The 23,483-nt window shown below is 48.1% G+C and overlaps 68 non-coding genes across 68 annotated transcripts; all 68 read right to left on the bottom strand.

Moving 5' to 3' along the window:
- Positions 1 to 101: 101 nt before the first annotated feature.
- On the bottom strand, positions 102 to 220 carry LOC142878111 (5S ribosomal RNA). The gene has a single exon (XR_012924392.1). It is a non-coding gene; the product is annotated as a 5S ribosomal RNA (ribosomal RNA).
- A 218-nt stretch (positions 221 to 438) lies between these two features.
- LOC142878442 (5S ribosomal RNA) lies at positions 439 to 557 on the bottom strand. Its single transcript, XR_012924710.1, has one exon. It is a non-coding gene; the product is annotated as a 5S ribosomal RNA (ribosomal RNA).
- Positions 558 to 786: 229 nt separating this feature from the next.
- LOC142878110 (5S ribosomal RNA) lies at positions 787 to 905 on the bottom strand. Its single transcript, XR_012924391.1, has one exon. It is a non-coding gene; the product is annotated as a 5S ribosomal RNA (ribosomal RNA).
- Positions 906 to 1,131: 226 nt separating this feature from the next.
- On the bottom strand, positions 1,132 to 1,250 carry LOC142878468 (5S ribosomal RNA). Its single transcript, XR_012924735.1, has one exon. It is a non-coding gene; the product is annotated as a 5S ribosomal RNA (ribosomal RNA).
- Positions 1,251 to 1,468: 218 nt separating this feature from the next.
- Positions 1,469 to 1,587, bottom strand: LOC142878109 (5S ribosomal RNA). The gene has a single exon (XR_012924390.1). It is a non-coding gene; the product is annotated as a 5S ribosomal RNA (ribosomal RNA).
- Positions 1,588 to 1,816: 229 nt separating this feature from the next.
- On the bottom strand, positions 1,817 to 1,935 carry LOC142878108 (5S ribosomal RNA). The gene has a single exon (XR_012924389.1). It is a non-coding gene; the product is annotated as a 5S ribosomal RNA (ribosomal RNA).
- A 226-nt stretch (positions 1,936 to 2,161) lies between these two features.
- Positions 2,162 to 2,280, bottom strand: LOC142878107 (5S ribosomal RNA). The gene has a single exon (XR_012924388.1). It is a non-coding gene; the product is annotated as a 5S ribosomal RNA (ribosomal RNA).
- Positions 2,281 to 2,509: 229 nt separating this feature from the next.
- On the bottom strand, positions 2,510 to 2,628 carry LOC142878106 (5S ribosomal RNA). The gene has a single exon (XR_012924387.1). It is a non-coding gene; the product is annotated as a 5S ribosomal RNA (ribosomal RNA).
- Positions 2,629 to 2,853: 225 nt separating this feature from the next.
- On the bottom strand, positions 2,854 to 2,972 carry LOC142878104 (5S ribosomal RNA). Its single transcript, XR_012924385.1, has one exon. It is a non-coding gene; the product is annotated as a 5S ribosomal RNA (ribosomal RNA).
- Positions 2,973 to 3,202: 230 nt separating this feature from the next.
- Positions 3,203 to 3,321, bottom strand: LOC142878103 (5S ribosomal RNA). The gene has a single exon (XR_012924384.1). It is a non-coding gene; the product is annotated as a 5S ribosomal RNA (ribosomal RNA).
- Positions 3,322 to 3,543: 222 nt separating this feature from the next.
- Positions 3,544 to 3,662, bottom strand: LOC142878102 (5S ribosomal RNA). Its single transcript, XR_012924383.1, has one exon. It is a non-coding gene; the product is annotated as a 5S ribosomal RNA (ribosomal RNA).
- A 218-nt stretch (positions 3,663 to 3,880) lies between these two features.
- On the bottom strand, positions 3,881 to 3,999 carry LOC142878100 (5S ribosomal RNA). The gene has a single exon (XR_012924382.1). It is a non-coding gene; the product is annotated as a 5S ribosomal RNA (ribosomal RNA).
- Positions 4,000 to 4,217: 218 nt separating this feature from the next.
- On the bottom strand, positions 4,218 to 4,336 carry LOC142878099 (5S ribosomal RNA). The gene has a single exon (XR_012924381.1). It is a non-coding gene; the product is annotated as a 5S ribosomal RNA (ribosomal RNA).
- A 218-nt stretch (positions 4,337 to 4,554) lies between these two features.
- On the bottom strand, positions 4,555 to 4,673 carry LOC142878098 (5S ribosomal RNA). Its single transcript, XR_012924380.1, has one exon. It is a non-coding gene; the product is annotated as a 5S ribosomal RNA (ribosomal RNA).
- Positions 4,674 to 4,899: 226 nt separating this feature from the next.
- On the bottom strand, positions 4,900 to 5,018 carry LOC142878467 (5S ribosomal RNA). Its single transcript, XR_012924734.1, has one exon. It is a non-coding gene; the product is annotated as a 5S ribosomal RNA (ribosomal RNA).
- Positions 5,019 to 5,236: 218 nt separating this feature from the next.
- On the bottom strand, positions 5,237 to 5,355 carry LOC142878097 (5S ribosomal RNA). The gene has a single exon (XR_012924379.1). It is a non-coding gene; the product is annotated as a 5S ribosomal RNA (ribosomal RNA).
- A 226-nt stretch (positions 5,356 to 5,581) lies between these two features.
- On the bottom strand, positions 5,582 to 5,700 carry LOC142878096 (5S ribosomal RNA). Its single transcript, XR_012924378.1, has one exon. It is a non-coding gene; the product is annotated as a 5S ribosomal RNA (ribosomal RNA).
- A 218-nt stretch (positions 5,701 to 5,918) lies between these two features.
- LOC142878095 (5S ribosomal RNA) lies at positions 5,919 to 6,037 on the bottom strand. Its single transcript, XR_012924377.1, has one exon. It is a non-coding gene; the product is annotated as a 5S ribosomal RNA (ribosomal RNA).
- A 229-nt stretch (positions 6,038 to 6,266) lies between these two features.
- On the bottom strand, positions 6,267 to 6,385 carry LOC142878094 (5S ribosomal RNA). The gene has a single exon (XR_012924376.1). It is a non-coding gene; the product is annotated as a 5S ribosomal RNA (ribosomal RNA).
- A 229-nt stretch (positions 6,386 to 6,614) lies between these two features.
- LOC142878092 (5S ribosomal RNA) lies at positions 6,615 to 6,733 on the bottom strand. Its single transcript, XR_012924374.1, has one exon. It is a non-coding gene; the product is annotated as a 5S ribosomal RNA (ribosomal RNA).
- Positions 6,734 to 6,963: 230 nt separating this feature from the next.
- On the bottom strand, positions 6,964 to 7,082 carry LOC142878091 (5S ribosomal RNA). Its single transcript, XR_012924373.1, has one exon. It is a non-coding gene; the product is annotated as a 5S ribosomal RNA (ribosomal RNA).
- Positions 7,083 to 7,300: 218 nt separating this feature from the next.
- LOC142878090 (5S ribosomal RNA) lies at positions 7,301 to 7,419 on the bottom strand. Its single transcript, XR_012924372.1, has one exon. It is a non-coding gene; the product is annotated as a 5S ribosomal RNA (ribosomal RNA).
- Positions 7,420 to 7,637: 218 nt separating this feature from the next.
- On the bottom strand, positions 7,638 to 7,756 carry LOC142878089 (5S ribosomal RNA). Its single transcript, XR_012924371.1, has one exon. It is a non-coding gene; the product is annotated as a 5S ribosomal RNA (ribosomal RNA).
- Positions 7,757 to 7,982: 226 nt separating this feature from the next.
- LOC142878466 (5S ribosomal RNA) lies at positions 7,983 to 8,101 on the bottom strand. Its single transcript, XR_012924733.1, has one exon. It is a non-coding gene; the product is annotated as a 5S ribosomal RNA (ribosomal RNA).
- A 218-nt stretch (positions 8,102 to 8,319) lies between these two features.
- Positions 8,320 to 8,438, bottom strand: LOC142878088 (5S ribosomal RNA). The gene has a single exon (XR_012924370.1). It is a non-coding gene; the product is annotated as a 5S ribosomal RNA (ribosomal RNA).
- A 226-nt stretch (positions 8,439 to 8,664) lies between these two features.
- On the bottom strand, positions 8,665 to 8,783 carry LOC142878086 (5S ribosomal RNA). Its single transcript, XR_012924368.1, has one exon. It is a non-coding gene; the product is annotated as a 5S ribosomal RNA (ribosomal RNA).
- Positions 8,784 to 9,001: 218 nt separating this feature from the next.
- Positions 9,002 to 9,120, bottom strand: LOC142878085 (5S ribosomal RNA). The gene has a single exon (XR_012924367.1). It is a non-coding gene; the product is annotated as a 5S ribosomal RNA (ribosomal RNA).
- Positions 9,121 to 9,349: 229 nt separating this feature from the next.
- On the bottom strand, positions 9,350 to 9,468 carry LOC142878084 (5S ribosomal RNA). The gene has a single exon (XR_012924366.1). It is a non-coding gene; the product is annotated as a 5S ribosomal RNA (ribosomal RNA).
- Positions 9,469 to 9,697: 229 nt separating this feature from the next.
- Positions 9,698 to 9,816, bottom strand: LOC142878083 (5S ribosomal RNA). Its single transcript, XR_012924365.1, has one exon. It is a non-coding gene; the product is annotated as a 5S ribosomal RNA (ribosomal RNA).
- Positions 9,817 to 10,046: 230 nt separating this feature from the next.
- LOC142878087 (5S ribosomal RNA) lies at positions 10,047 to 10,165 on the bottom strand. Its single transcript, XR_012924369.1, has one exon. It is a non-coding gene; the product is annotated as a 5S ribosomal RNA (ribosomal RNA).
- A 226-nt stretch (positions 10,166 to 10,391) lies between these two features.
- On the bottom strand, positions 10,392 to 10,510 carry LOC142878082 (5S ribosomal RNA). Its single transcript, XR_012924364.1, has one exon. It is a non-coding gene; the product is annotated as a 5S ribosomal RNA (ribosomal RNA).
- Positions 10,511 to 10,732: 222 nt separating this feature from the next.
- On the bottom strand, positions 10,733 to 10,851 carry LOC142878080 (5S ribosomal RNA). The gene has a single exon (XR_012924362.1). It is a non-coding gene; the product is annotated as a 5S ribosomal RNA (ribosomal RNA).
- A 218-nt stretch (positions 10,852 to 11,069) lies between these two features.
- LOC142878079 (5S ribosomal RNA) lies at positions 11,070 to 11,188 on the bottom strand. The gene has a single exon (XR_012924361.1). It is a non-coding gene; the product is annotated as a 5S ribosomal RNA (ribosomal RNA).
- Positions 11,189 to 11,414: 226 nt separating this feature from the next.
- On the bottom strand, positions 11,415 to 11,533 carry LOC142878078 (5S ribosomal RNA). The gene has a single exon (XR_012924360.1). It is a non-coding gene; the product is annotated as a 5S ribosomal RNA (ribosomal RNA).
- Positions 11,534 to 11,751: 218 nt separating this feature from the next.
- Positions 11,752 to 11,870, bottom strand: LOC142878077 (5S ribosomal RNA). Its single transcript, XR_012924359.1, has one exon. It is a non-coding gene; the product is annotated as a 5S ribosomal RNA (ribosomal RNA).
- Positions 11,871 to 12,099: 229 nt separating this feature from the next.
- On the bottom strand, positions 12,100 to 12,218 carry LOC142878076 (5S ribosomal RNA). Its single transcript, XR_012924358.1, has one exon. It is a non-coding gene; the product is annotated as a 5S ribosomal RNA (ribosomal RNA).
- Positions 12,219 to 12,448: 230 nt separating this feature from the next.
- Positions 12,449 to 12,567, bottom strand: LOC142878075 (5S ribosomal RNA). Its single transcript, XR_012924357.1, has one exon. It is a non-coding gene; the product is annotated as a 5S ribosomal RNA (ribosomal RNA).
- Positions 12,568 to 12,796: 229 nt separating this feature from the next.
- LOC142878074 (5S ribosomal RNA) lies at positions 12,797 to 12,915 on the bottom strand. Its single transcript, XR_012924356.1, has one exon. It is a non-coding gene; the product is annotated as a 5S ribosomal RNA (ribosomal RNA).
- Positions 12,916 to 13,133: 218 nt separating this feature from the next.
- LOC142878073 (5S ribosomal RNA) lies at positions 13,134 to 13,252 on the bottom strand. Its single transcript, XR_012924355.1, has one exon. It is a non-coding gene; the product is annotated as a 5S ribosomal RNA (ribosomal RNA).
- Positions 13,253 to 13,482: 230 nt separating this feature from the next.
- On the bottom strand, positions 13,483 to 13,601 carry LOC142878180 (5S ribosomal RNA). Its single transcript, XR_012924459.1, has one exon. It is a non-coding gene; the product is annotated as a 5S ribosomal RNA (ribosomal RNA).
- Positions 13,602 to 13,827: 226 nt separating this feature from the next.
- On the bottom strand, positions 13,828 to 13,946 carry LOC142878072 (5S ribosomal RNA). The gene has a single exon (XR_012924354.1). It is a non-coding gene; the product is annotated as a 5S ribosomal RNA (ribosomal RNA).
- Positions 13,947 to 14,164: 218 nt separating this feature from the next.
- On the bottom strand, positions 14,165 to 14,283 carry LOC142878071 (5S ribosomal RNA). The gene has a single exon (XR_012924353.1). It is a non-coding gene; the product is annotated as a 5S ribosomal RNA (ribosomal RNA).
- A 233-nt stretch (positions 14,284 to 14,516) lies between these two features.
- On the bottom strand, positions 14,517 to 14,635 carry LOC142878069 (5S ribosomal RNA). Its single transcript, XR_012924351.1, has one exon. It is a non-coding gene; the product is annotated as a 5S ribosomal RNA (ribosomal RNA).
- Positions 14,636 to 14,864: 229 nt separating this feature from the next.
- Positions 14,865 to 14,983, bottom strand: LOC142878068 (5S ribosomal RNA). The gene has a single exon (XR_012924350.1). It is a non-coding gene; the product is annotated as a 5S ribosomal RNA (ribosomal RNA).
- Positions 14,984 to 15,213: 230 nt separating this feature from the next.
- Positions 15,214 to 15,332, bottom strand: LOC142877970 (5S ribosomal RNA). Its single transcript, XR_012924257.1, has one exon. It is a non-coding gene; the product is annotated as a 5S ribosomal RNA (ribosomal RNA).
- Positions 15,333 to 15,558: 226 nt separating this feature from the next.
- LOC142878067 (5S ribosomal RNA) lies at positions 15,559 to 15,677 on the bottom strand. The gene has a single exon (XR_012924349.1). It is a non-coding gene; the product is annotated as a 5S ribosomal RNA (ribosomal RNA).
- Positions 15,678 to 15,899: 222 nt separating this feature from the next.
- On the bottom strand, positions 15,900 to 16,018 carry LOC142878066 (5S ribosomal RNA). The gene has a single exon (XR_012924348.1). It is a non-coding gene; the product is annotated as a 5S ribosomal RNA (ribosomal RNA).
- Positions 16,019 to 16,236: 218 nt separating this feature from the next.
- Positions 16,237 to 16,355, bottom strand: LOC142878064 (5S ribosomal RNA). The gene has a single exon (XR_012924347.1). It is a non-coding gene; the product is annotated as a 5S ribosomal RNA (ribosomal RNA).
- A 226-nt stretch (positions 16,356 to 16,581) lies between these two features.
- Positions 16,582 to 16,700, bottom strand: LOC142878063 (5S ribosomal RNA). The gene has a single exon (XR_012924346.1). It is a non-coding gene; the product is annotated as a 5S ribosomal RNA (ribosomal RNA).
- A 218-nt stretch (positions 16,701 to 16,918) lies between these two features.
- Positions 16,919 to 17,037, bottom strand: LOC142878062 (5S ribosomal RNA). The gene has a single exon (XR_012924345.1). It is a non-coding gene; the product is annotated as a 5S ribosomal RNA (ribosomal RNA).
- A 229-nt stretch (positions 17,038 to 17,266) lies between these two features.
- On the bottom strand, positions 17,267 to 17,385 carry LOC142878061 (5S ribosomal RNA). Its single transcript, XR_012924344.1, has one exon. It is a non-coding gene; the product is annotated as a 5S ribosomal RNA (ribosomal RNA).
- Positions 17,386 to 17,603: 218 nt separating this feature from the next.
- Positions 17,604 to 17,722, bottom strand: LOC142878060 (5S ribosomal RNA). Its single transcript, XR_012924343.1, has one exon. It is a non-coding gene; the product is annotated as a 5S ribosomal RNA (ribosomal RNA).
- A 229-nt stretch (positions 17,723 to 17,951) lies between these two features.
- Positions 17,952 to 18,070, bottom strand: LOC142878059 (5S ribosomal RNA). Its single transcript, XR_012924342.1, has one exon. It is a non-coding gene; the product is annotated as a 5S ribosomal RNA (ribosomal RNA).
- A 218-nt stretch (positions 18,071 to 18,288) lies between these two features.
- On the bottom strand, positions 18,289 to 18,407 carry LOC142878057 (5S ribosomal RNA). Its single transcript, XR_012924339.1, has one exon. It is a non-coding gene; the product is annotated as a 5S ribosomal RNA (ribosomal RNA).
- Positions 18,408 to 18,637: 230 nt separating this feature from the next.
- LOC142878178 (5S ribosomal RNA) lies at positions 18,638 to 18,756 on the bottom strand. The gene has a single exon (XR_012924458.1). It is a non-coding gene; the product is annotated as a 5S ribosomal RNA (ribosomal RNA).
- Positions 18,757 to 18,985: 229 nt separating this feature from the next.
- Positions 18,986 to 19,104, bottom strand: LOC142878526 (5S ribosomal RNA). The gene has a single exon (XR_012924790.1). It is a non-coding gene; the product is annotated as a 5S ribosomal RNA (ribosomal RNA).
- Positions 19,105 to 19,330: 226 nt separating this feature from the next.
- LOC142878056 (5S ribosomal RNA) lies at positions 19,331 to 19,449 on the bottom strand. The gene has a single exon (XR_012924338.1). It is a non-coding gene; the product is annotated as a 5S ribosomal RNA (ribosomal RNA).
- A 229-nt stretch (positions 19,450 to 19,678) lies between these two features.
- LOC142878524 (5S ribosomal RNA) lies at positions 19,679 to 19,797 on the bottom strand. The gene has a single exon (XR_012924789.1). It is a non-coding gene; the product is annotated as a 5S ribosomal RNA (ribosomal RNA).
- A 226-nt stretch (positions 19,798 to 20,023) lies between these two features.
- On the bottom strand, positions 20,024 to 20,142 carry LOC142878055 (5S ribosomal RNA). Its single transcript, XR_012924337.1, has one exon. It is a non-coding gene; the product is annotated as a 5S ribosomal RNA (ribosomal RNA).
- A 230-nt stretch (positions 20,143 to 20,372) lies between these two features.
- LOC142878053 (5S ribosomal RNA) lies at positions 20,373 to 20,491 on the bottom strand. The gene has a single exon (XR_012924336.1). It is a non-coding gene; the product is annotated as a 5S ribosomal RNA (ribosomal RNA).
- A 229-nt stretch (positions 20,492 to 20,720) lies between these two features.
- On the bottom strand, positions 20,721 to 20,839 carry LOC142878052 (5S ribosomal RNA). The gene has a single exon (XR_012924335.1). It is a non-coding gene; the product is annotated as a 5S ribosomal RNA (ribosomal RNA).
- A 229-nt stretch (positions 20,840 to 21,068) lies between these two features.
- Positions 21,069 to 21,187, bottom strand: LOC142878051 (5S ribosomal RNA). Its single transcript, XR_012924334.1, has one exon. It is a non-coding gene; the product is annotated as a 5S ribosomal RNA (ribosomal RNA).
- Positions 21,188 to 21,416: 229 nt separating this feature from the next.
- On the bottom strand, positions 21,417 to 21,535 carry LOC142878050 (5S ribosomal RNA). Its single transcript, XR_012924333.1, has one exon. It is a non-coding gene; the product is annotated as a 5S ribosomal RNA (ribosomal RNA).
- A 229-nt stretch (positions 21,536 to 21,764) lies between these two features.
- LOC142878049 (5S ribosomal RNA) lies at positions 21,765 to 21,883 on the bottom strand. Its single transcript, XR_012924332.1, has one exon. It is a non-coding gene; the product is annotated as a 5S ribosomal RNA (ribosomal RNA).
- Positions 21,884 to 22,109: 226 nt separating this feature from the next.
- On the bottom strand, positions 22,110 to 22,228 carry LOC142878048 (5S ribosomal RNA). Its single transcript, XR_012924331.1, has one exon. It is a non-coding gene; the product is annotated as a 5S ribosomal RNA (ribosomal RNA).
- A 230-nt stretch (positions 22,229 to 22,458) lies between these two features.
- Positions 22,459 to 22,577, bottom strand: LOC142878047 (5S ribosomal RNA). Its single transcript, XR_012924330.1, has one exon. It is a non-coding gene; the product is annotated as a 5S ribosomal RNA (ribosomal RNA).
- Positions 22,578 to 22,807: 230 nt separating this feature from the next.
- Positions 22,808 to 22,926, bottom strand: LOC142878342 (5S ribosomal RNA). Its single transcript, XR_012924613.1, has one exon. It is a non-coding gene; the product is annotated as a 5S ribosomal RNA (ribosomal RNA).
- Positions 22,927 to 23,156: 230 nt separating this feature from the next.
- On the bottom strand, positions 23,157 to 23,275 carry LOC142878045 (5S ribosomal RNA). The gene has a single exon (XR_012924328.1). It is a non-coding gene; the product is annotated as a 5S ribosomal RNA (ribosomal RNA).
- Positions 23,276 to 23,483: the final 208 nt, after the last annotated feature.

Here is a 23,483-nt window from a genome sequence, read left to right as displayed (position 1 = left end):
GTTTGTGAGTTTGTTTAAATGAACCGGCAGCAAAAAACAGTTTGTCTTGTGATTTCCTCATAAAGTTGCACGTGGAAACAGCACCCCCTGCCGGGACAAAAAGCTTACGGCACCTGGTATTCCCAGGCGGTCTCCCATCCAAGTACTAACCAGGCCCGACCCTGCTTAGCTTCCGAGATCAGACGAGATCGGGCGTTCTCAGGGTGGTATGGCCGTAAGCGAGAGACGCTGTTGCAAACAGGCCTTATAAACCTGCAGCATGGAGGAAGTGCACCTTGCCTATGAAGCCGTGCATGTGGTGTTCATTTATTCATTCATTCATTTAGTTAGTTAGTTAGTTTGTGAGTTTGTTTAAATGAACCGGCAGCAAAAAACAGTTTGTCTTGTGATTTCCTCATAAAGTTGCACGTGGAAACAGCACCCCCTGCCGGGACAAAAAGCTTACGGCACATGGTATTCCCAGGCGGTCTCCCATCCAAGTACTAACCAGGCCCGACCCTGCTTAGCTTCCGAGATCAGACGAGATCGGGCGTTCTCAGGGTGGTATGGCCGTAAGCGAGAGACGCTGTTGCAAACAGGCCTTATAAACCTGCAGCATGGAGGAAGTGCACCTTGCCTATGAAGCCGTGCATGTGGTGTTCATTTATTCATTCATTCATTCATTCATTTAGTTAGTTAGTTAGTTAGTTTGTGAGTTTGTTTAAATGAACCGGCAGCAAAAAACAGTTTGTCTTGTGATTTCCTCACAAAGTTGCACGTGGAAAAAGCACCCCTGCCGGGACAAAAAGCTTACGGCACCTGGTATTCCCAGGCGGTCTCCCATCCAAGTACTAACCAGGCCCGACCCTGCTTAGCTTCCGAGATCAGACGAGATCGGGCGTTCTCAGGGTGGTATGGCCGTAAGCGAGAGACGCTGTTGCAAACAGGCCTTATAAACCTGCAGCATGGAGGAAGTGCACCTTGCCTATGAAGCCGTGCATGTGGTGTTCATTTATTCATTCATTCATTTAGTTAGTTAGTTAGTTAGTTAGTTTGTGAGTTTGTTTAAATGAACCGGCAGCAAAAAACAGTTTGTCTTGTGATTTCCTCATAAAGTTGCACGTGGAAACAGCACCCCCTGCCGGGACAAAAAGCTTACGGCACCTGGTATTCCCAGGCGGTCTCCCATCCAAGTACTAACCAGGCCAGACCCTGCTTAGCTTCCGAGATCAGACGAGATCGGGCGTTCTCAGGGTGGTATGGCCGTAAGCGAGAGACGCTGTTGCAAACAGGCCTTATAAACCTGCAGCATGGAGGAAGTGCACCTTGCCTATGAAGCCGTGCATGTGGTGTTCATTTATTCATTCATTCATTTAGTTAGTTAGTTAGTTTGTGAGTTTGTTTAAATGAACCGGCAGCAAAAAACAGTTTGTCTTGTGATTTCCTCATAAAGTTGCACGTGGAAACAGCACCCCCTGCCGGGACAAAAAGCTTACGGCACCTGGTATTCCCAGGCGGTCTCCCATCCAAGTACTAACCAGGCCCGACCCTGCTTAGCTTCCGAGATCAGACGAGATCGGGCGTTCTCAGGGTGGTATGGCCGTAAGCGAGAGACGCTGTTGCAAACAGGCCTTATAAACCTGCAGCATGGAGGAAGTGCACCTTGCCTATGAAGCCGTGCATGTGGTGTTCATTTATTCATTCATTCATTCATTCATTTAGTTAGTTAGTTAGTTAGTTTGTGAGTTTGTTTAAATGAACCGCCAGCAAAAAACAGTTTGTCTTGTGATTTCCTCACAAAGTTGCACGTGGAAACAGCACCCCTGCCGGGACAAAAAGCTTACGGCACCTGGTATTCCCAGGCGGTCTCCCATCCAAGTACTAACCAGGCCCGACCCTGCTTAGCTTCCGAGATCAGACGAGATCGGGCGTTCTCAGGGTGGTATGGCCGTAAGCGAGAGACGCTGTTGCAAACAGGCCTTATAAACCTGCAGCATGGAGGAAGTGCACCTTGCCTATGAAGCCGTGCATGTGGTGTTCATTTATTCATTCATTCATTTAGTTAGTTAGTTAGTTAGTTAGTTTGTGAGTTTGTTTAAATGAACCGGCAGCAAAAAACAGTTTGTCTTGTGATTTCCTCATAAAGTTGCACGTGGAAACAGCACCCCCTGCCGGGACAAAAAGCTTACGGCACCTGGTATTCCCAGGCGGTCTCCCATCCAAGTACTAACCAGGCCCGACCCTGCTTAGCTTCCGAGATCAGACGAGATCGGGCGTTCTCAGGGTGGTATGGCCGTAAGCGAGAGACGCTGTTGCAAACAGGCCTTATAAACCTGCAGCATGGAGGAAGTGCACCTTGCCTATGAAGCCGTGCATGTGGTGTTCATTTATTCATTCATTCATTCATTCATTTAGTTAGTTAGTTAGTTAGTTTGTGAGTTTGTTTAAATGAACCGCCAGCAAAAAACAGTTTGTCTTGTGATTTCCTCACAAAGTTGCACGTGGAAACAGCACCCCTGCCGGGACAAAAAGCTTACGGCACCTGGTATTCCCAGGCGGTCTCCCATCCAAGTACTAACCAGGCCCGACCCTGCTTAGCTTCCGAGATCAGACGAGATCGGGCGTTCTCAGGGTGGTATGGCCGTAAGCGAGAGACGCTGTTGCAAACAGGCCTTATAAACCTGCAGCATGGAGGAAGTGCACCTTGCCTATGAAGCCGTGCATGTGGTGTTCATTTATTCATTCATTCATTTAGTTAGTTAGTTAGTTAGTTAGTTTGTGAGTTTGTTTAAATGAACCGGCAGCAAAAAACAGTTTGTCTTGTGATTTCCTCATAAAGTTGCACGTGGAAACAGCACCCCTGCCGGGACAAAAAGCTTACGGCACCTGGTATTCCCAGGCGGTCTCCCATCCAAGTACTAACCAGGCCCGACCCTGCTTAGCTTCCGAGATCAGACGAGATCGGGCGTTCTCAGGGTGGTATGGCCGTAAGCGAGAGACGCTGTTGCAAACAGGCCTTATAAACCTGCAGCATGGAGGAAGTGCACCTTGCCTATGAAGCCGTGCATGTGGTGTTCATTTATTCATTCATTCATTCATTCATTTAGTTAGTTAGTTAGTTAGTTTGTGAGTTTGTTTAAATGAACCGGCAGCAAAAAACAGTTTGTCTTGTGATTTCCTCATAAAGTTGCACGTGGAAACAGCACCCCCTGCCGGGACAAAAAGCTTACGGCACCTGGTATTCCCAGGCGGTCTCCCATCCAAGTACTAACCAGGCCCGACCCTGCTTAGCTTCCGAGATCAGACGAGATCGGGCGTTCTCAGGGTGGTATGGCCGTAAGCGAGAGACGCTGTTGCAAACAGGCCTTATAAACCTGCAGCATGGAGGAAGTGCACCTTGCCTATGAAGCCGTGCATGTGGTGTTCATTTATTCATTCATTCATTTAGTTAGTTAGTTAGTTAGTTTGTGAGTTTGTTTAAATGAACCGGCAGCAAAAAACAGTTTGTCTTGTGATTTCCTCACAAAGTTGCACGTGGAAACAGCACCCCCTGCCGGGACAAAAAGCTTACGGCACCTGGTATTCCCAGGCGGTCTCCCATCCAAGTACTAACCAGGCCCGACCCTGCTTAGCTTCCGAGATCAGACGAGATCGGGCGTTCTCAGGGTGGTATGGCCGTAAGCGAGAGACGCTGTTGCAAACAGGCCTTATAAACCTGCAGCATGGAGGAAGTGCACCTTGCCTATGAAGCCGTGCATGTGGTGTTCATTTATTCATTCATTCATTTAGTTAGTTAGTTAGTTTGTGAGTTTGTTTAAATGAACCGGCAGCAAAAAACAGTTTGTCTTGTGATTTCCTCATAAAGTTGCACGTGGAAACAGCACCCCCTGCCGGGACAAAAAGCTTACGGCACCTGGTATTCCCAGGCGGTCTCCCATCCAAGTACTAACCAGGCCCGACCCTGCTTAGCTTCCGAGATCAGACGAGATCGGGCGTTCTCAGGGTGGTATGGCCGTAAGCGAGAGACGCTGTTGCAAACAGGCCTTATAAACCTGCAGCATGGAGGAAGTGCACCTTGCCTATGAAGCCGTGCATGTGGTGTTCATTTATTCATTCATTCATTTAGTTAGTTAGTTAGTTTGTGAGTTTGTTTAAATGAACCGGCAGCAAAAAACAGTTTGTCTTGTGATTTCCTCATAAAGTTGCACGTGGAAACAGCACCCCCTGCCGGGACAAAAAGCTTACGGCACCTGGTATTCCCAGGCGGTCTCCCATCCAAGTACTAACCAGGCCCGACCCTGCTTAGCTTCCGAGATCAGACGAGATCGGGCGTTCTCAGGGTGGTATGGCCGTAAGCGAGAGACGCTGTTGCAAACAGGCCTTATAAACCTGCAGCATGGAGGAAGTGCACCTTGCCTATGAAGCCGTGCATGTGGTGTTCATTTATTCATTCATTCATTTAGTTAGTTAGTTAGTTTGTGAGTTTGTTTAAATGAACCGGCAGCAAAAAACAGTTTGTCTTGTGATTTCCTCATAAAGTTGCACGTGGAAACAGCACCCCCTGCCGGGACAAAAAGCTTACGGCACCTGGTATTCCCAGGCGGTCTCCCATCCAAGTACTAACCAGGCCCGACCCTGCTTAGCTTCCGAGATCAGACGAGATCGGGCGTTCTCAGGGTGGTATGGCCGTAAGCGAGAGACGCTGTTGCAAACAGGCCTTATAAACCTGCAGCATGGAGGACGTGCACCTTGCCTATGAAGCCGTGCATGTGGTGTTCATTTATTCATTCATTCATTTAGTTAGTTAGTTAGTTAGTTAGTTTGTGAGTTTGTTTAAATGAACCGCCAGCAAAAAACAGTTTGTCTTGTGATTTCCTCATAAAGTTGCACGTGGAAACAGCACCCCCTGCCGGGACAAAAAGCTTACGGCACCTGGTATTCCCAGGCGGTCTCCCATCCAAGTACTAACCAGGCCAGACCCTGCTTAGCTTCCGAGATCAGACGAGATCGGGCGTTCTCAGGGTGGTATGGCCGTAAGCGAGAGACGCTGTTGCAAACAGGCCTTATAAACCTGCAGCATGGAGGAAGTGCACCTTGCCTATGAAGCCGTGCATGTGGTGTTCATTTATTCATTCATTCATTTAGTTAGTTAGTTAGTTTGTGAGTTTGTTTAAATGAACCGGCAGCAAAAAACAGTTTGTCTTGTGATTTCCTCATAAAGTTGCACGTGGAAACAGCACCCCCTGCCGGGACAAAAAGCTTACGGCACCTGGTATTCCCAGGCGGTCTCCCATCCAAGTACTAACCAGGCCCGACCCTGCTTAGCTTCCGAGATCAGACGAGATCGGGCGTTCTCAGGGTGGTATGGCCGTAAGCGAGAGACGCTGTTGCAAACAGGCCTTATAAACCTGCAGCATGGAGGAAGTGCACCTTGCCTATGAAGCCGTGCATGTGGTGTTCATTCATTCATTCATTCATTTAGTTAGTTAGTTAGTTAGTTAGTTTGTGAGTTTGTTTAAATGAACCGGCAGCAAAAAACAGTTTGTCTTGTGATTTCCTCATAAAGTTGCACGTGGAAACAGCACCCCCTGCCGGGACAAAAAGCTTACGGCACCTGGTATTCCCAGGCGGTCTCCCATCCAAGTACTAACCAGGCCCGACCCTGCTTAGCTTCCGAGATCAGACGAGATCGGGCGTTCTCAGGGTGGTATGGCCGTAAGCGAGAGACGCTGTTGCAAACAGGCCTTATAAACCTGCAGCATGGAGGAAGTGCACCTTGCCTATGAAGCCGTGCATGTGGTGTTCATTTATTCATTCATTCATTTAGTTAGTTAGTTAGTTTGTGAGTTTGTTTAAATGAACCGGCAGCAAAAAACAGTTTGTCTTGTGATTTCCTCATAAAGTTGCACGTGGAAACAGCACCCCCTGCCGGGACAAAAAGCTTACGGCACCTGGTATTCCCAGGCGGTCTCCCATCCAAGTACTAACCAGGCCCGACCCTGCTTAGCTTCCGAGATCAGACGAGATCGGGCGTTCTCAGGGTGGTATGGCCGTAAGCGAGAGACGCTGTTGCAAACAGGCCTTATAAACCTGCAGCATGGAGGAAGTGCACCTTGCCTATGAAGCCGTGCATGTGGTGTTCATTTATTCATTCATTCATTCATTCATTTAGTTAGTTAGTTAGTTAGTTTGTGAGTTTGTTTAAATGAACCGCCAGCAAAAAACAGTTTGTCTTGTGATTTCCTCACAAAGTTGCACGTGGAAAAAGCACCCCTGCCGGGACAAAAAGCTTACGGCACCTGGTATTCCCAGGCGGTCTCCCATCCAAGTACTAACCAGGCCCGACCCTGCTTAGCTTCCGAGATCAGACGAGATCGGGCGTTCTCAGGGTGGTATGGCCGTAAGCGAGAGACGCTGTTGCAAACAGGCCTTATAAACCTGCAGCATGGAGGAAGTGCACCTTGCCTATGAAGCCGTGCATGTGGTGTTCATTTATTCATTCATTCATTCATTCATTTAGTTAGTTAGTTAGTTAGTTTGTGAGTTTGTTTAAATGAACCGGCAGCAAAAAACAGTTTGTCTTGTGATTTCCTCACAAAGTTGCACGTGGAAACAGCACCCCTGCCGGGACAAAAAGCTTACGGCACCTGGTATTCCCAGGCGGTCTCCCATCCAAGTACTAACCAGGCCCGACCCTGCTTAGCTTCCGAGATCAGACGAGATCGGGCGTTCTCAGGGTGGTATGGCCGTAAGCGAGAGACGCTGTTGCAAACAGGCCTTATAAACCTGCAGCATGGAGGAAGTGCACCTTGCCTATGAAGCCGTGCATGTGGTGTTCATTTATTCATTCATTCATTCATTCATTTAGTTAGTTAGTTAGTTAGTTTGTGAGTTTGTTTAAATGAACCGGCAGCAAAAAACAGTTTGTCTTGTGATTTCCTCACAAAGTTGCACGTGGAAACAGCACCCCCTGCCGGGACAAAAAGCTTACGGCACCTGGTATTCCCAGGCGGTCTCCCATCCAAGTACTAACCAGGCCCGACCCTGCTTAGCTTCCGAGATCAGACGAGATCGGGCGTTCTCAGGGTGGTATGGCCGTAAGCGAGAGACGCTGTTGCAAACAGGCCTTATAAACCTGCAGCATGGAGGAAGTGCACCTTGCCTATGAAGCCGTGCATGTGGTGTTCATTTATTCATTCATTCATTTAGTTAGTTAGTTAGTTTGTGAGTTTGTTTAAATGAACCGGCAGCAAAAAACAGTTTGTCTTGTGATTTCCTCATAAAGTTGCACGTGGAAACAGCACCCCCTGCCGGGACAAAAAGCTTACGGCACCTGGTATTCCCAGGCGGTCTCCCATCCAAGTACTAACCAGGCCCGACCCTGCTTAGCTTCCGAGATCAGACGAGATCGGGCGTTCTCAGGGTGGTATGGCCGTAAGCGAGAGACGCTGTTGCAAACAGGCCTTATAAACCTGCAGCATGGAGGAAGTGCACCTTGCCTATGAAGCCGTGCATGTGGTGTTCATTTATTCATTCATTCATTTAGTTAGTTAGTTAGTTTGTGAGTTTGTTTAAATGAACCGGCAGCAAAAAACAGTTTGTCTTGTGATTTCCTCATAAAGTTGCACGTGGAAACAGCACCCCCTGCCGGGACAAAAAGCTTACGGCACCTGGTATTCCCAGGCGGTCTCCCATCCAAGTACTAACCAGGCCCGACCCTGCTTAGCTTCCGAGATCAGACGAGATCGGGCGTTCTCAGGGTGGTATGGCCGTAAGCGAGAGACGCTGTTGCAAACAGGCCTTATAAACCTGCAGCATGGAGGACGTGCACCTTGCCTATGAAGCCGTGCATGTGGTGTTCATTTATTCATTCATTCATTTAGTTAGTTAGTTAGTTAGTTAGTTTGTGAGTTTGTTTAAATGAACCGCCAGCAAAAAACAGTTTGTCTTGTGATTTCCTCATAAAGTTGCACGTGGAAACAGCACCCCCTGCCGGGACAAAAAGCTTACGGCACCTGGTATTCCCAGGCGGTCTCCCATCCAAGTACTAACCAGGCCAGACCCTGCTTAGCTTCCGAGATCAGACGAGATCGGGCGTTCTCAGGGTGGTATGGCCGTAAGCGAGAGACGCTGTTGCAAACAGGCCTTATAAACCTGCAGCATGGAGGAAGTGCACCTTGCCTATGAAGCCGTGCATGTGGTGTTCATTTATTCATTCATTCATTTAGTTAGTTAGTTAGTTTGTGAGTTTGTTTAAATGAACCGGCAGCAAAAAACAGTTTGTCTTGTGATTTCCTCATAAAGTTGCACGTGGAAACAGCACCCCCTGCCGGGACAAAAAGCTTACGGCACCTGGTATTCCCAGGCGGTCTCCCATCCAAGTACTAACCAGGCCCGACCCTGCTTAGCTTCCGAGATCAGACGAGATCGGGCGTTCTCAGGGTGGTATGGCCGTAAGCGAGAGACGCTGTTGCAAACAGGCCTTATAAACCTGCAGCATGGAGGAAGTGCACCTTGCCTATGAAGCCGTGCATGTGGTGTTCATTCATTCATTCATTCATTTAGTTAGTTAGTTAGTTAGTTAGTTTGTGAGTTTGTTTAAATGAACCGGCAGCAAAAAACAGTTTGTCTTGTGATTTCCTCATAAAGTTGCACGTGGAAACAGCACCCCCTGCCGGGACAAAAAGCTTACGGCACCTGGTATTCCCAGGCGGTCTCCCATCCAAGTACTAACCAGGCCCGACCCTGCTTAGCTTCCGAGATCAGACGAGATCGGGCGTTCTCAGGGTGGTATGGCCGTAAGCGAGAGACGCTGTTGCAAACAGGCCTTATAAACCTGCAGCATGGAGGAAGTGCACCTTGCCTATGAAGCCGTGCATGTGGTGTTCATTTATTCATTCATTCATTTAGTTAGTTAGTTAGTTTGTGAGTTTGTTTAAATGAACCGGCAGCAAAAAACAGTTTGTCTTGTGATTTCCTCATAAAGTTGCACGTGGAAACAGCACCCCCTGCCGGGACAAAAAGCTTACGGCACCTGGTATTCCCAGGCGGTCTCCCATCCAAGTACTAACCAGGCCCGACCCTGCTTAGCTTCCGAGATCAGACGAGATCGGGCGTTCTCAGGGTGGTATGGCCGTAAGCGAGAGACGCTGTTGCAAACAGGCCTTATAAACCTGCAGCATGGAGGAAGTGCACCTTGCCTATGAAGCCGTGCATGTGGTGTTCATTTATTCATTCATTCATTCATTCATTTAGTTAGTTAGTTAGTTAGTTTGTGAGTTTGTTTAAATGAACCGCCAGCAAAAAACAGTTTGTCTTGTGATTTCCTCACAAAGTTGCACGTGGAAAAAGCACCCCTGCCGGGACAAAAAGCTTACGGCACCTGGTATTCCCAGGCGGTCTCCCATCCAAGTACTAACCAGGCCCGACCCTGCTTAGCTTCCGAGATCAGACGAGATCGGGCGTTCTCAGGGTGGTATGGCCGTAAGCGAGAGACGCTGTTGCAAACAGGCCTTATAAACCTGCAGCATGGAGGAAGTGCACCTTGCCTATGAAGCCGTGCATGTGGTGTTCATTTATTCATTCATTCATTCATTCATTTAGTTAGTTAGTTAGTTAGTTTGTGAGTTTGTTTAAATGAACCGGCAGCAAAAAACAGTTTGTCTTGTGATTTCCTCACAAAGTTGCACGTGGAAACAGCACCCCTGCCGGGACAAAAAGCTTACGGCACCTGGTATTCCCAGGCGGTCTCCCATCCAAGTACTAACCAGGCCCGACCCTGCTTAGCTTCCGAGATCAGACGAGATCGGGCGTTCTCAGGGTGGTATGGCCGTAAGCGAGAGACGCTGTTGCAAACAGGCCTTATAAACCTGCAGCATGGAGGAAGTGCACCTTGCCTATGAAGCCGTGCATGTGGTGTTCATTTATTCATTCATTCATTCATTCATTTAGTTAGTTAGTTAGTTAGTTTGTGAGTTTGTTTAAATGAACCGGCAGCAAAAAACAGTTTGTCTTGTGATTTCCTCACAAAGTTGCACGTGGAAACAGCACCCCCTGCCGGGACAAAAAGCTTACGGCACCTGGTATTCCCAGGCGGTCTCCCATCCAAGTACTAACCAGGCCCGACCCTGCTTAGCTTCCGAGATCAGATGAGATCGGGCGTTCTCAGGGTGGTATGGCCGTAAGCGAGAGACGCTGTTGCAAACAGGCCTTATAAACCTGCAGCATGGAGGAAGTGCACCTTGCCTATGAAGCCGTGCATGTGGTGTTCATTTATTCATTCATTCATTTAGTTAGTTAGTTAGTTAGTTAGTTTGTGAGTTTGTTTAAATGAACCGGCAGCAAAAAACAGTTTGTCTTGTGATTTCCTCATAAAGTTGCACGTGGAAACAGCACCCCCTGCCGGGACAAAAAGCTTACGGCACCTGGTATTCCCAGGCGGTCTCCCATCCAAGTACTAACCAGGCCCGACCCTGCTTAGCTTCCGAGATCAGACGAGATCGGGCGTTCTCAGGGTGGTATGGCCGTAAGCGAGAGACGCTGTTGCAAACAGGCCTTATAAACCTGCAGCATGGAGGAAGTGCACCTTGCCTATGAAGCCGTGCATGTGGTGTTCATTCATTCATTCATTCATTTAGTTAGTTAGTTAGTTAGTTTGTGAGTTTGTTTAAATGAACCGGCAGCAAAAAACAGTTTGTCTTGTGATTTCCTCATAAAGTTGCACGTGGAAACAGCACCCCCTGCCGGGACAAAAAGCTTACGGCACCTGGTATTCCCAGGCGGTCTCCCATCCAAGTACTAACCAGGCCCGACCCTGCTTAGCTTCCGAGATCAGACGAGATCGGGCGTTCTCAGGGTGGTATGGCCGTAAGCGAGAGACGCTGTTGCAAACAGGCCTTATAAACCTGCAGCATGGAGGAAGTGCACCTTGCCTATGAAGCCGTGCATGTGGTGTTCATTTATTCATTCATTCATTTAGTTAGTTAGTTAGTTTGTGAGTTTGTTTAAATGAACCGGCAGCAAAAAACAGTTTGTCTTGTGATTTCCTCATAAAGTTGCACGTGGAAACAGCACCCCCTGCCGGGACAAAAAGCTTACGGCACCTGGTATTCCCAGGCGGTCTCCCATCCAAGTACTAACCAGGCCCGACCCTGCTTAGCTTCCGAGATCAGACGAGATCGGGCGTTCTCAGGGTGGTATGGCCGTAAGCGAGAGACGCTGTTGCAAACAGGCCTTATAAACCTGCAGCATGGAGGAAGTGCACCTTGCCTATGAAGCCGTGCATGTGGTGTTCATTTATTCATTCATTCATTTAGTTAGTTAGTTAGTTAGTTAGTTTGTGAGTTTGTTTAAATGAACCGGCAGCAAAAAACAGTTTGTCTTGTGATTTCCTCATAAAGTTGCACGTGGAAACAGCACCCCCTGCCGGGACAAAAAGCTTACGGCACCTGGTATTCCCAGGCGGTCTCCCATCCAAGTACTAACCAGGCCCGACCCTGCTTAGCTTCCGAGATCAGACGAGATCGGGCGTTCTCAGGGTGGTATGGCCGTAAGCGAGAGACGCTGTTGCAAACAGGCCTTATAAACCTGCAGCATGGAGGAAGTGCACCTTGCCTATGAAGCCGTGCATGTGGTGTTCATTTATTCATTCATTCATTTAGTTAGTTAGTTAGTTTGTGAGTTTGTTTAAATGAACCGGCAGCAAAAAACAGTTTGTCTTGTGATTTCCTCATAAAGTTGCACGTGGAAACAGCACCCCCTGCCGGGACAAAAAGCTTACGGCACCTGGTATTCCCAGGCGGTCTCCCATCCAAGTACTAACCAGGCCCGACCCTGCTTAGCTTCCGAGATCAGACGAGATCGGGCGTTCTCAGGGTGGTATGGCCGTAAGCGAGAGACGCTGTTGCAAACAGGCCTTATAAACCTGCAGCATGGAGGAAGTGCACCTTGCCTATGAAGCCGTGCATGTGGTGTTCATTTATTCATTCATTCATTCATTCATTTAGTTAGTTAGTAAGTTAGTTTGTGAGTTTGTTTAAATGAACCGGCAGCAAAAAACAGTTTGTCTTGTGATTTCCTCACAAAGTTGCACGTGGAAACAGCACCCCTGCCGGGACAAAAAGCTTACGGCACCTGGTATTCCCAGGCGGTCTCCCATCCAAGTACTAACCAGGCCCGACCCTGCTTAGCTTCCGAGATCAGACGAGATCGGGCGTTCTCAGGGTGGTATGGCCGTAAGCGAGAGACGCTGTTGCAAACAGGCCTTATAAACCTGCAGCATGGAGGAAGTGCACCTTGCCTATGAAGCCGTGCATGTGGTGTTCATTTATTCATTCATTCATTTAGTTAGTTAGTTAGTTAGTTAGTTAGTTTGTGAGTTTGTTTAAATGAACCTGCAGCAAAAAACAGTTTGTCTTGTGATTTCCTCATAAAGTTGCAGGTGGAAACAGCACCCCCTGCCGGGACAAAAAGCTTACGGCACCTGGTATTCCCAGGCGGTCTCCCATCCAAGTACTAACCAGGCCCGACCCTGCTTAGCTTCCGAGATCAGACGAGATCGGGCGTTCTCAGGGTGGTATGGCCGTAAGCGAGAGACGCTGTTGCAAACAGGCCTTATAAACCTGCAGCATGGAGGAAGTGCACCTTGCCTATGAAGCCGTGCATGTGGTGTTCATTTATTCATTCATTCATTCATTCATTTAGTTAGTTAGTTAGTTAGTTTGTGAGTTTGTTTAAATGAACCGGCAGCAAAAAACAGTTTGTCTTGTGATTTCCTCATAAAGTTGCACGTGGAAACAGCACCCCTGCCGGGACAAAAAGCTTACGGCACCTGGTATTCCCAGGCGGTCTCCCATCCAAGTACTAACCAGGCCCGACCCTGCTTAGCTTCCGAGATCAGACGAGATCGGGCGTTCTCAGGGTGGTATGGCCGTAAGCGAGAGACGCTGTTGCAAACAGGCCTTATAAACCTGCAGCATGGAGGAAGTGCACCTTGCCTATGAAGCCGTGCATGTGGTGTTCATTTATTCATTCATTCATTTAGTTAGTTAGTTAGTTTGTGAGTTTGTTTAAATGAACCGGCAGCAAAAAACAGTTTGTCTTGTGATTTCCTCATAAAGTTGCACGTGGAAACAGCACCCCCTGCCGGGACAAAAAGCTTACGGCACCTGGTATTCCCAGGCGGTCTCCCATCCAAGTACTAACCAGGCCCGACCCTGCTTAGCTTCCGAGATCAGACGAGATCGGGCGTTCTCAGGGTGGTATGGCCGTAAGCGAGAGACGCTGTTGCAAACAGGCCTTATAAACCTGCAGCATGGAGGAAGTGCACCTTGCCTATGAAGCCGTGCATGTGGTGTTCATTTATTCATTCATTCATTCATTCATTTAGTTAGTTAGTTAGTTAGTTTGTGAGTTTGTTTATATGAACCGCCAGCAAAAAACAGTTTGTCTTGTGATTTCCTCATAAAGTTGCACGTGGAAACAGCACCCCCTGCCGGGACAAAAAGCTTACGGCACCTGGTATTCCCAGGCGGTCTCCCATCAAAGTACTAACCAGGCCCGACCCTGCTTAGCTTCCGAGATCAGACGAGATCGGGCGTTCTCAGGGTGGTATGGCCGTAAGCGAGAGACGCTGTTGCAAACAGGCCTTATAAACCTGCAGCATGGAGGAAGTGCACCTTGCCTATGAAGCCGTGCATGTGGTGTTCATTCATTCATTCATTCATTTAGTTAGTTAGTTAGTTAGTTAGTTTGTGAGTTTGTTTAAATGAACCGGCAGCAAAAAACAGTTTGTCTTGTGATTTCCTCATAAAGTTGCACGTGGAAACAGCACCCCCTGCCGGGACAAAAAGCTTACGGCACCTGGTATTCCCAGGCGGTCTCCCATCCAAGTACTAACCAGGCCCGACCCTGCTTAGCTTCCGAGATCAGACGAGATCGGGCGTTCTCAGGGTGGTATGGCCGTAAGCGAGAGACGCTGTTGCAAACAGGCCTTATAAACCTGCAGCATGGAGGAAGTGCACCTTGCCTATGAAGCCGTGCATGTGGTGTTCATTTATTCATTCATTCATTTAGTTAGTTAGTTAGTTTGTGAGTTTGTTTAAATGAACCGGCAGCAAAAAACAGTTTGTCTTGTGATTTCCTCATAAAGTTGCACGTGGAAACAGCACCCCCTGCCGGGACAAAAAGCTTACGGCACCTGGTATTCCCAGGCGGTCTCCCATCCAAGTACTAACCAGGCCCGACCCTGCTTAGCTTCCGAGATCAGACGAGATCGGGCGTTCTCAGGGTGGTATGGCCGTAAGCGAGAGACGCTGTTGCAAACAGGCCTTATAAACCTGCAGCATGGAGGAAGTGCACCTTGCCTATGAAGCCGTGCATGTGGTGTTCATTTATTCATTCATTCATTCATTCATTTAGTTAGTTAGTTAGTTAGTTAGTTTGTGAGTTTGTTTAAATGAACCGCCAGCAAAAAACAGTTTGTCTTGTGATTTCCTCACAAAGTTGCACGTGGAAAAAGCACCCCTGCCGGGACAAAAAGCTTACGGCACCTGGTATTCCCAGGCGGTCTCCCATCCAAGTACTAACCAGGCCCGACCCTGCTTAGCTTCCGAGATCAGACGAGATCGGGCGTTCTCAGGGTGGTATGGCCGTAAGCGAGAGACGCTGTTGCAAACAGGCCTTATAAACCTGCAGCATGGAGGAAGTGCACCTTGCCTATGAAGCCGTGCATGTGGTGTTCATTTATTCATTCATTCATTCATTCATTTAGTTAGTTAGTTAGTTAGTTTGTGAGTTTGTTTAAATGAACCGGCAGCAAAAAACAGTTTGTCTTGTGATTTCCTCACAAAGTTGCACGTGGAAACAGCACCCCTGCCGGGACAAAAAGCTTACGGCACCTGGTATTCCCAGGCGGTCTCCCATCCAAGTACTAACCAGGCCCGACCCTGCTTAGCTTCCGAGATCAGACGAGATCGGGCGTTCTCAGGGTGGTATGGCCGTAAGCGAGAGACGCTGTTGCAAACAGGCCTTATAAACCTGCAGCATGGAGGAAGTGCACCTTGCCTATGAAGCCGTGCATGTGGTGTTCATTTATTCATTCATTCATTCATTCATTTAGTTAGTTAGTTAGTTAGTTTGTGAGTTTGTTTAAATGAACCGGCAGCAAAAAACAGTTTGTCTTGTGATTTCCTCACAAAGTTGCACGTGGAAACAGCACCCCCTGCCGGGACAAAAAGCTTACGGCACCTGGTATTCCCAGGCGGTCTCCCATCCAAGTACTAACCAGGCCCGACCCTGCTTAGCTTCCGAGATCAGATGAGATCGGGCGTTCTCAGGGTGGTATGGCCGTAAGCGAGAGACGCTGTTGCAAACAGGCCTTATAAACCTGCAGCATGGAGGAAGTGCACCTTGCCTATGAAGCCGTGCATGTGGTGTTCATTTATTCATTCATTCATTTAGTTAGTTAGTTAGTTAGTTAGTTTGTGAGTTTGTTTAAATGAACCGGCAGCAAAAAACAGTTTGTCTTGTGATTTCCTCATAAAGTTGCACGTGGAAACAGCACCCCCTGCCGGGACAAAAAGCTTACGGCACCTGGTATTCCCAGGCGGTCTCCCATCCAAGTACTAACCAGGCCCGACCCTGCTTAGCTTCCGAGATCAGACGAGATCGGGCGTTCTCAGGGTGGTATGGCCGTAAGCGAGAGACGCTGTTGCAAACAGGCCTTATAAACCTGCAGCATGGAGGAAGTGCACCTTGCCTATGAAGCCGTGCATGTGGTGTTCATTCATTCATTCATTCATTTAGTTAGTTAGTTAGTTAGTTTGTGAGTTTGTTTAAATGAACCGGCAGCAAAAAACAGTTTGTCTTGTGATTTCCTCATAAAGTTGCACGTGGAAACAGCACCCCCTGCCGGGACAAAAAGCTTACGGCACCTGGTATTCCCAGGCGGTCTCCCATCCAAGTACTAACCAGGCCCGACCCTGCTTAGCTTCCGAGATCAGACGAGATCGGGCGTTCTCAGGGTGGTATGGCCGTAAGCGAGAGACGCTGTTGCAAACAGGCCTTATAAACCTGCAGCATGGAGGAAGTGCACCTTGCCTATGAAGCCGTGCATGTGGTGTTCATTTATTCATTCATTCATTTAGTTAGTTAGTTAGTTTGTGAGTTTGTTTAAATGAACCGGCAGCAAAAAACAGTTTGTCTTGTGATTTCCTCATAAAGTTGCACGTGGAAACAGCACCCCCTGCCGGGACAAAAAGCTTACGGCACCTGGTATTCCCAGGCGGTCTCCCATCCAAGTACTAACCAGGCCCGACCCTGCTTAGCTTCCGAGATCAGACGAGATCGGGCGTTCTCAGGGTGGTATGGCCGTAAGCGAGAGACGCTGTTGCAAACAGGCCTTATAAACCTGCAGCATGGAGGAAGTGCACCTTGCCTATGAAGCCGTGCATGTGGTGTTCATTTATTCATTCATTCATTTAGTTAGTTAGTTAGTTAGTTAGTTTGTGAGTTTGTTTAAATGAACCGGCAGCAAAAAACAGTTTGTCTTGTGATTTCCTCATAAAGTTGCACGTGGAAACAGCACCCCCTGCCGGGACAAAAAGCTTACGGCACCTGGTATTCCCAGGCGGTCTCCCATCCAAGTACTAACCAGGCCCGACCCTGCTTAGCTTCCGAGATCAGACGAGATCGGGCGTTCTCAGGGTGGTATGGCCGTAAGCGAGAGACGCTGTTGCAAACAGGCCTTATAAACCTGCAGCATGGAGGAAGTGCACCTTGCCTATGAAGCCGTGCATGTGGTGTTCATTTATTCATTCATTCATTTAGTTAGTTAGTTAGTTTGTGAGTTTGTTTAAATGAACCGGCAGCAAAAAACAGTTTGTCTTGTGATTTCCTCATAAAGTTGCACGTGGAAACAGCACCCCCTGCCGGGACAAAAAGCTTACGGCACCTGGTATTCCCAGGCGGTCTCCCATCCAAGTACTAACCAGGCCCGACCCTGCTTAGCTTCCGAGATCAGACGAGATCGGGCGTTCTCAGGGTGGTATGGCCGTAAGCGAGAGACGCTGTTGCAAACAGGCCTTATAAACCTGCAGCATGGAGGAAGTGCACCTTGCCTATGAAGCCGTGCATGTGGTGTTCATTTATTCATTCATTCATTCATTCATTTAGTTAGTTAGTAAGTTAGTTTGTGAGTTTGTTTAAATGAACCGGCAGCAAAAAACAGTTTGTCTTGTGATTTCCTCACAAAGTTGCACGTGGAAACAGCACCCCTGCCGGGACAAAAAGCTTACGGCACCTGGTATTCCCAGGCGGTCTCCCATCCAAGTACTAACCAGGCCCGACCCTGCTTAGCTTCCGAGATCAGACGAGATCGGGCGTTCTCAGGGTGGTATGGCCGTAAGCGAGAGACGCTGTTGCAAACAGGCCTTATAAACCTGCAGCATGGAGGAAGTGCACCTTGCCTATGAAGCCGTGCATGTGGTGTTCATTTATTCATTCATTCATTTAGTTAGTTAGTTAGTTTGTGAGTTTGTTTAAATGAACCTGCAGCAAAAAACAGTTTGTCTTGTGATTTCCTCATAAAGTTGCAGGTGGAAACAGCACCCCCTGCCGGGACAAAAAGCTTACGGCACCTGGTATTCCCAGGCGGTCTCCCATCCAAGTACTAACCAGGCCCGACCCTGCTTAGCTTCCGAGATCAGACGAGATCGGGCGTTCTCAGGGTGGTATGGCCGTAAGCGAGAGACGCTGTTGCAAACAGGCCTTATAAACCTGCAGCATGGAGGAAGTGCACCTTGCCTATGAAGCCGTGCATGTGGTGTTCATTTATTCATTCATTCATTCATTCATTTAGTTAGTTAGTTAGTTAGTTTGTGAGTTTGTTTAAATGAACCGGCAGCAAAAAACAGTTTGTCTTGTGATTTCCTCATAAAGTTGCACGTGGAAACAGCACCCCTGCCGGGACAAAAAGCTTACGGCACCTGGTATTCCCAGGCGGTCTCCCATCCAAGTACTAACCAGGCCCGACCCTGCTTAGCTTCCGAGATCAGACGAGATCGGGCGTTCTCAGGGTGGTATGGCCGTAAGCGAGAGACGCTGTTGCAAACAGGCCTTATAAACCTGCAGCATGGAGGAAGTGCACCTTGCCTATGAAGCCGTGCATGTGGTGTTCATTTATTCATTCATTCATTTAGTTAGTTAGTTAGTTTGTGAGTTTGTTTAAATGAACCGGCAGCAAAAAACAGTTTGTCTTGTGATTTCCTCATAAAGTTGCACGTGGAAACAGCACCCCCTGCCGGGACAAAAAGCTTACGGCACCTGGTATTCCCAGGCGGTCTCCCATCCAAGTACTAACCAGGCCCGACCCTGCTTAGCTTCCGAGATCAGACGAGATCGGGCGTTCTCAGGGTGGTATGGCCGTAAGCGAGAGACGCTGTTGCAAACAGGCCTTATAAACCTGCAGCATGGAGGAAGTGCACCTTGCCTATGAAGCCGTGCATGTGGTGTTCATTTATTCATTCATTCATTCATTCATTTAGTTAGTTAGTTAGTTAGTTTGTGAGTTTGTTTATATGAACCGCCAGCAAAAAACAGTTTGTCTTGTGATTTCCTCATAAAGTTGCACGTGGAAACAGCACCCCCTGCCGGGACAAAAAGCTTACGGCACCTGGTATTCCCAGGCGGTCTCCCATCAAAGTACTAACCAGGCCCGACCCTGCTTAGCTTCCGAGATCAGACGAGATCGGGCGTTCTCAGGGTGGTATGGCCGTAAGCGAGAGACGCTGTTGCAAACAGGCCTTATAAACCTGCAGCATGGAGGAAGTGCACCTTGCCTATGAAGCCGTGCATGTGGTGTTCATTTATTCATTCATTCATTCATTCATTTAGTTAGTTAGTTAGTTAGTTTGTGAGTTTGTTTAAATGAACCGGCAGCAAAAAACAGTTTGTCTTGTGATTTCCTCACAAAGTTGCACGTGGAAACAGCACCCCTGCCGGGACAAAAAGCTTACGGCACCTGGTATTCCCAGGCGGTCTCCCATCCAAGTTCTAACCAGGCCCGACCCTGCTTAGCTTCCGAGATCAGACGAGATCGGGCGTTCTCAGGGTGGTATGGCCGTAAGCGAGAGACGCTGTTGCAAACAGGCCTTATAAACCTGCAGCATGGAGGAAGTGCACCTTGCCTATGAAGCCGTGCATGTGGTGTTCATTTATTCATTCATTCATTTAGTTAGTTAGTTAGTTAGTTAGTTTGTGAGTTTGTTTAAATGAACCGGCAGCAAAAAACAGTTTGTCTTGTGATTTCCTCATAAAGTTGCACGTGGAAACAGCACCCCCTGCCGGGACAAAAAGCTTACGGCACCTGGTATTCCCAGGCGGTCTCCCATCCAAGTACTAACCAGGCCCGACCCTGCTTAGCTTCCGAGATCAGACGAGATCGGGCGTTCTCAGGGTGGTATGGCCGTAAGCGAGAGACGCTGTTGCAAACAGGCCTTATAAACCTGCAGCATGGAGGAAGTGCACCTTGCCTATGAAGCCGTGCATGTGGTGTTCATTTATTCATTCATTCATTCATTCATTTAGTTAGTTAGTTAGTTAGTTTGTGAGTTTGTTTAAATGAACCGGCAGCAAAAAACAGTTTGTCTTGTGATTTCCTCACAAAGTTGCACGTGGAAACAGCACCCCTGCCGGGACAAAAAGCTTACGGCACCTGGTATTCCCAGGCGGTCTCCCATCCAAGTTCTAACCAGGCCCGACCCTGCTTAGCTTCCGAGATCAGACGAGATCGGGCGTTCTCAGGGTGGTATGGCCGTAAGCGAGAGACGCTGTTGCAAACAGGCCTTATAAACCTGCAGCATGGAGGAAGTGCACCTTGCCTATGAAGCCGTGCATGTGGTGTTCATTTATTCATTCATTCATTTAGTTAGTTAGTTAGTTAGTTAGTTTGTGAGTTTGTTTAAATGAACCGGCAGCAAAAAACAGTTTGTCTTGTGATTTCCTCATAAAGTTGCACGTGGAAACAGCACCCCCTGCCGGGACAAAAAGCTTACGGCACCTGGTATTCCCAGGCGGTCTCCCATCCAAGTACTAACCAGGCCCGACCCTGCTTAGCTTCCGAGATCAGACGAGATCGGGCGTTCTCAGGGTGGTATGGCCGTAAGCGAGAGACGCTGTTGCAAACAGGCCTTATAAACCTGCAGCATGGAGGAAGTGCACCTTGCCTATGAAGCCGTGCATGTGGTGTTCATTTATTCATTCATTCATTCATTCATTTAGTTAGTTAGTTAGTTAGTTTGTGAGTTTGTTTAAATGAACCGGCAGCAAAAAACAGTTTGTCTTGTGATTTCCTCATAAAGTTGCACGTGGAAACAGCACCCCCTGCCGGGACAAAAAGCTTACGGCACCTGGTATTCCCAGGCGGTCTCCCATCCAAGTACTAACCAGGCCCGACCCTGCTTAGCTTCCGAGATCAGACGAGATCGGGCGTTCTCAGGGTGGTATGGCCGTAAGCGAGAGACGCTGTTGCAAACAGGCCTTATAAACCTGCAGCATGGAGGAAGTGCACCTTGCCTATGAAGCCGTGCATGTGGTGTTCATTTATTCATTCATTCATTCATTCATTTAGTTAGTTAGTTAGTTAGTTTGTGAGTTTGTTTAAATGAACCGCCAGCAAAAAACAGTTTGTCTTGTGATTTCCTCACAAAGTTGCACGTGGAAAAAGCACCCCTGCCGGGACAAAAAGCTTACGGCACCTGGTATTCCCAGGCGGTCTCCCATCCAAGTACTAACCAGGCCCGACCCTGCTTAGCTTCCGAGATCAGACGAGATCGGGCGTTCTCAGGGTGGTATGGCCGTAAGCGAGAGACGCTGTTGCAAACAGGCCTTATAAACCTGCAGCATGGAGGAAGTGCACCTTGCCTATGAAGCCGTGCATGTGGTGTTCATTTATTCATTCATTCATTCATTCATTTAGTTAGTTAGTTAGTTAGTTTGTGAGTTTGTTTAAATGAACCGCCAGCAAAAAACAGTTTGTCTTGTGATTTCCTCACAAAGTTGCACGTGGAAACAGCACCCCTGCCGGGACAAAAAGCTTACGGCACCTGGTATTCCCAGGCGGTCTCCCATCCAAGTACTAACCAGGCCCGACCCTGCTTAGCTTCCGAGATCAGACGAGATCGGGCGTTCTCAGGGTGGTATGGCCGTAAGCGAGAGACGCTGTTGCAAACAGGCCTTATAAACCTGCAGCATGGAGGAAGTGCACCTTGCCTATGAAGCCGTGCATGTGGTGTTCATTTATTCATTCATTCATTCATTCATTTAGTTAGTTAGTTAGTTAGTTTGTGAGTTTGTTTAAATGAACCGCCAGCAAAAAACAGTTTGTCTTGTGATTTCCTCACAAAGTTGCACGTGGAAAAAGCACCCCTGCCGGGACAAAAAGCTTACGGCACCTGGTATTCCCAGGCGGTCTCCCATCCAAGTACTAACCAGGCCCGACCCTGCTTAGCTTCCGAGATCAGACGAGATCGGGCGTTCTCAGGGTGGTATGGCCGTAAGCGAGAGACGCTGTTGCAAACAGGCCTTATAAACCTGCAGCATGGAGGAAGTGCACCTTGCCTATGAAGCCGTGCATGTGGTGTTCATTTATTCATTCATTCATTCATTCATTTAGTTAGTTAGTTAGTTAGTTTGTGAGTTTGTTTAAATGAACCGCCAGCAAAAAACAGTTTGTCTTGTGATTTCCTCACAAAGTTGCACGTGGAAACAGCACCCCTGCCGGGACAAAAAGCTTACGGCACCTGGTATTCCCAGGCGGTCTCCCATCCAAGTACTAACCAGGCCCGACCCTGCTTAGCTTCCGAGATCAGACGAGATCGGGCGTTCTCAGGGTGGTATGGCCGTAAGCGAGAGACGCTGTTGCAAACAGGCCTTATAAACCTGCAGCATGGAGGAAGTGCACCTTGCCTATGAAGCCGTGCATGTGGTGTTCATTTATTCATTCATTCATTTAGTTAGTTAGTTAGTTAGTTAGTTTGTGAGTTTGTTTAAATGAACCGGCAGCAAAAAACAGTTTGTCTTGTGATTTCCTCATAAAGTTGCACGTGGAAACAGCACCCCCTGCCGGGACAAAAAGCTTACGGCACCTGGTATTCCCAGGCGGTCTCCCATCCAAGTACTAACCAGGCCCGACCCTGCTTAGCTTCCGAGATCAGACGAGATCGGGCGTTCTCAGGGTGGTATGGCCGTAAGCGAGAGACGCTGTTGCAAACAGGCCTTATAAACCTGCAGCATGGAGGAAGTGCACCTTGCCTATGAAGCCGTGCATGTGGTGTTCATTTATTCATTCATTCATTCATTCATTTAGTTAGTTAGTTAGTTAGTTTGTGAGTTTGTTTAAATGAACCGGCAGCAAAAAACAGTTTGTCTTGTGATTTCCTCATAAAGTTGCACGTGGAAACAGCACCCCCTGCCGGGACAAAAAGCTTACGGCACCTGGTATTCCCAGGCGGTCTCCCATCCAAGTACTAACCAGGCCCGACCCTGCTTAGCTTCCGAGATCAGACGAGATCGGGCGTTCTCAGGGTGGTATGGCCGTAAGCGAGAGACGCTGTTGCAAACAGGCCTTATAAACCTGCAGCATGGAGGAAGTGCACCTTGCCTATGAAGCCGTGCATGTGGTGTTCATTTATTCATTCATTCATTCATTCATTTAGTTAGTTAGTTAGTTAGTTTGTGAGTTTGTTTAAATGAACCGCCAGCAAAAAACAGTTTGTCTTGTGATTTCCTCATAAAGTTGCACGTGGAAACAGCACCCCCTGCCGGGACAAAAAGCTTACGGCACCTGGTATTCCCAGGCGGTCTCCCATCCAAGTACTAACCAGGCCCGACCCTGCTTAGCTTCCGAGATCAGACGAGATCGGGCGTTCTCAGGGTGGTATGGTCGTAAGCGAGAGACGCTGTTGCAAACAGGCCTTATAAACCTGCAGCATGGAGGAAGTGCACCTTGCCTATGAAGCCGTGCATGTGGTGTTCATTTATTCATTCATTCATTCATTCATTTAGTTAGTTAGTTAGTTAGTTTGTGAGTTTGTTTAAATGAACCGCCAGCAAAAAACAGTTTGTCTTGTGATTTCCTCATAAAGTTGCACGTGGAAACAGCACCCCCTGCCGGGACAAAAAGCTTACGGCACCTGGTATTCCCAGGCGGTCTCCCATCCAAGTACTAACCAGGCCCGACCCTGCTTAGCTTCCGAGATCAGACGAGATCGGGCGTTCTCAGGGTGGTATGGCCGTAAGCGAGAGACGCTGTTGCAAACAGGCCTTATAAACCTGCAGCATGGAGGAAGTGCACCTTGCCTATGAAGCCGTGCATGTGGTGTTCATTTATTCATTCATTCATTCATTCATTTAGTTAGTTAGTTAGTTAGTTAGTTTGTGAGTTTGTTTATATGAACCGCCAGCAAAAAACAGTTTGTCTTGTGATTTCCTCATAAAGTTGCACGTGG

The sequence above is a fragment of the Nelusetta ayraudi genome, unplaced genomic scaffold (assembly GCF_046127955.1).
Source record: "Nelusetta ayraudi isolate G7.1 ecotype Tasmania unplaced genomic scaffold, CSIRO-AGI_Nayr_v1 ptg000135l, whole genome shotgun sequence".
Taxonomy (NCBI): domain Eukaryota; kingdom Metazoa; phylum Chordata; class Actinopteri; order Tetraodontiformes; family Monacanthidae; genus Nelusetta; species Nelusetta ayraudi.
Note: the sequence above shows the minus strand (reverse complement) of the source record. Positions and strands in the feature narration are given on the sequence as shown.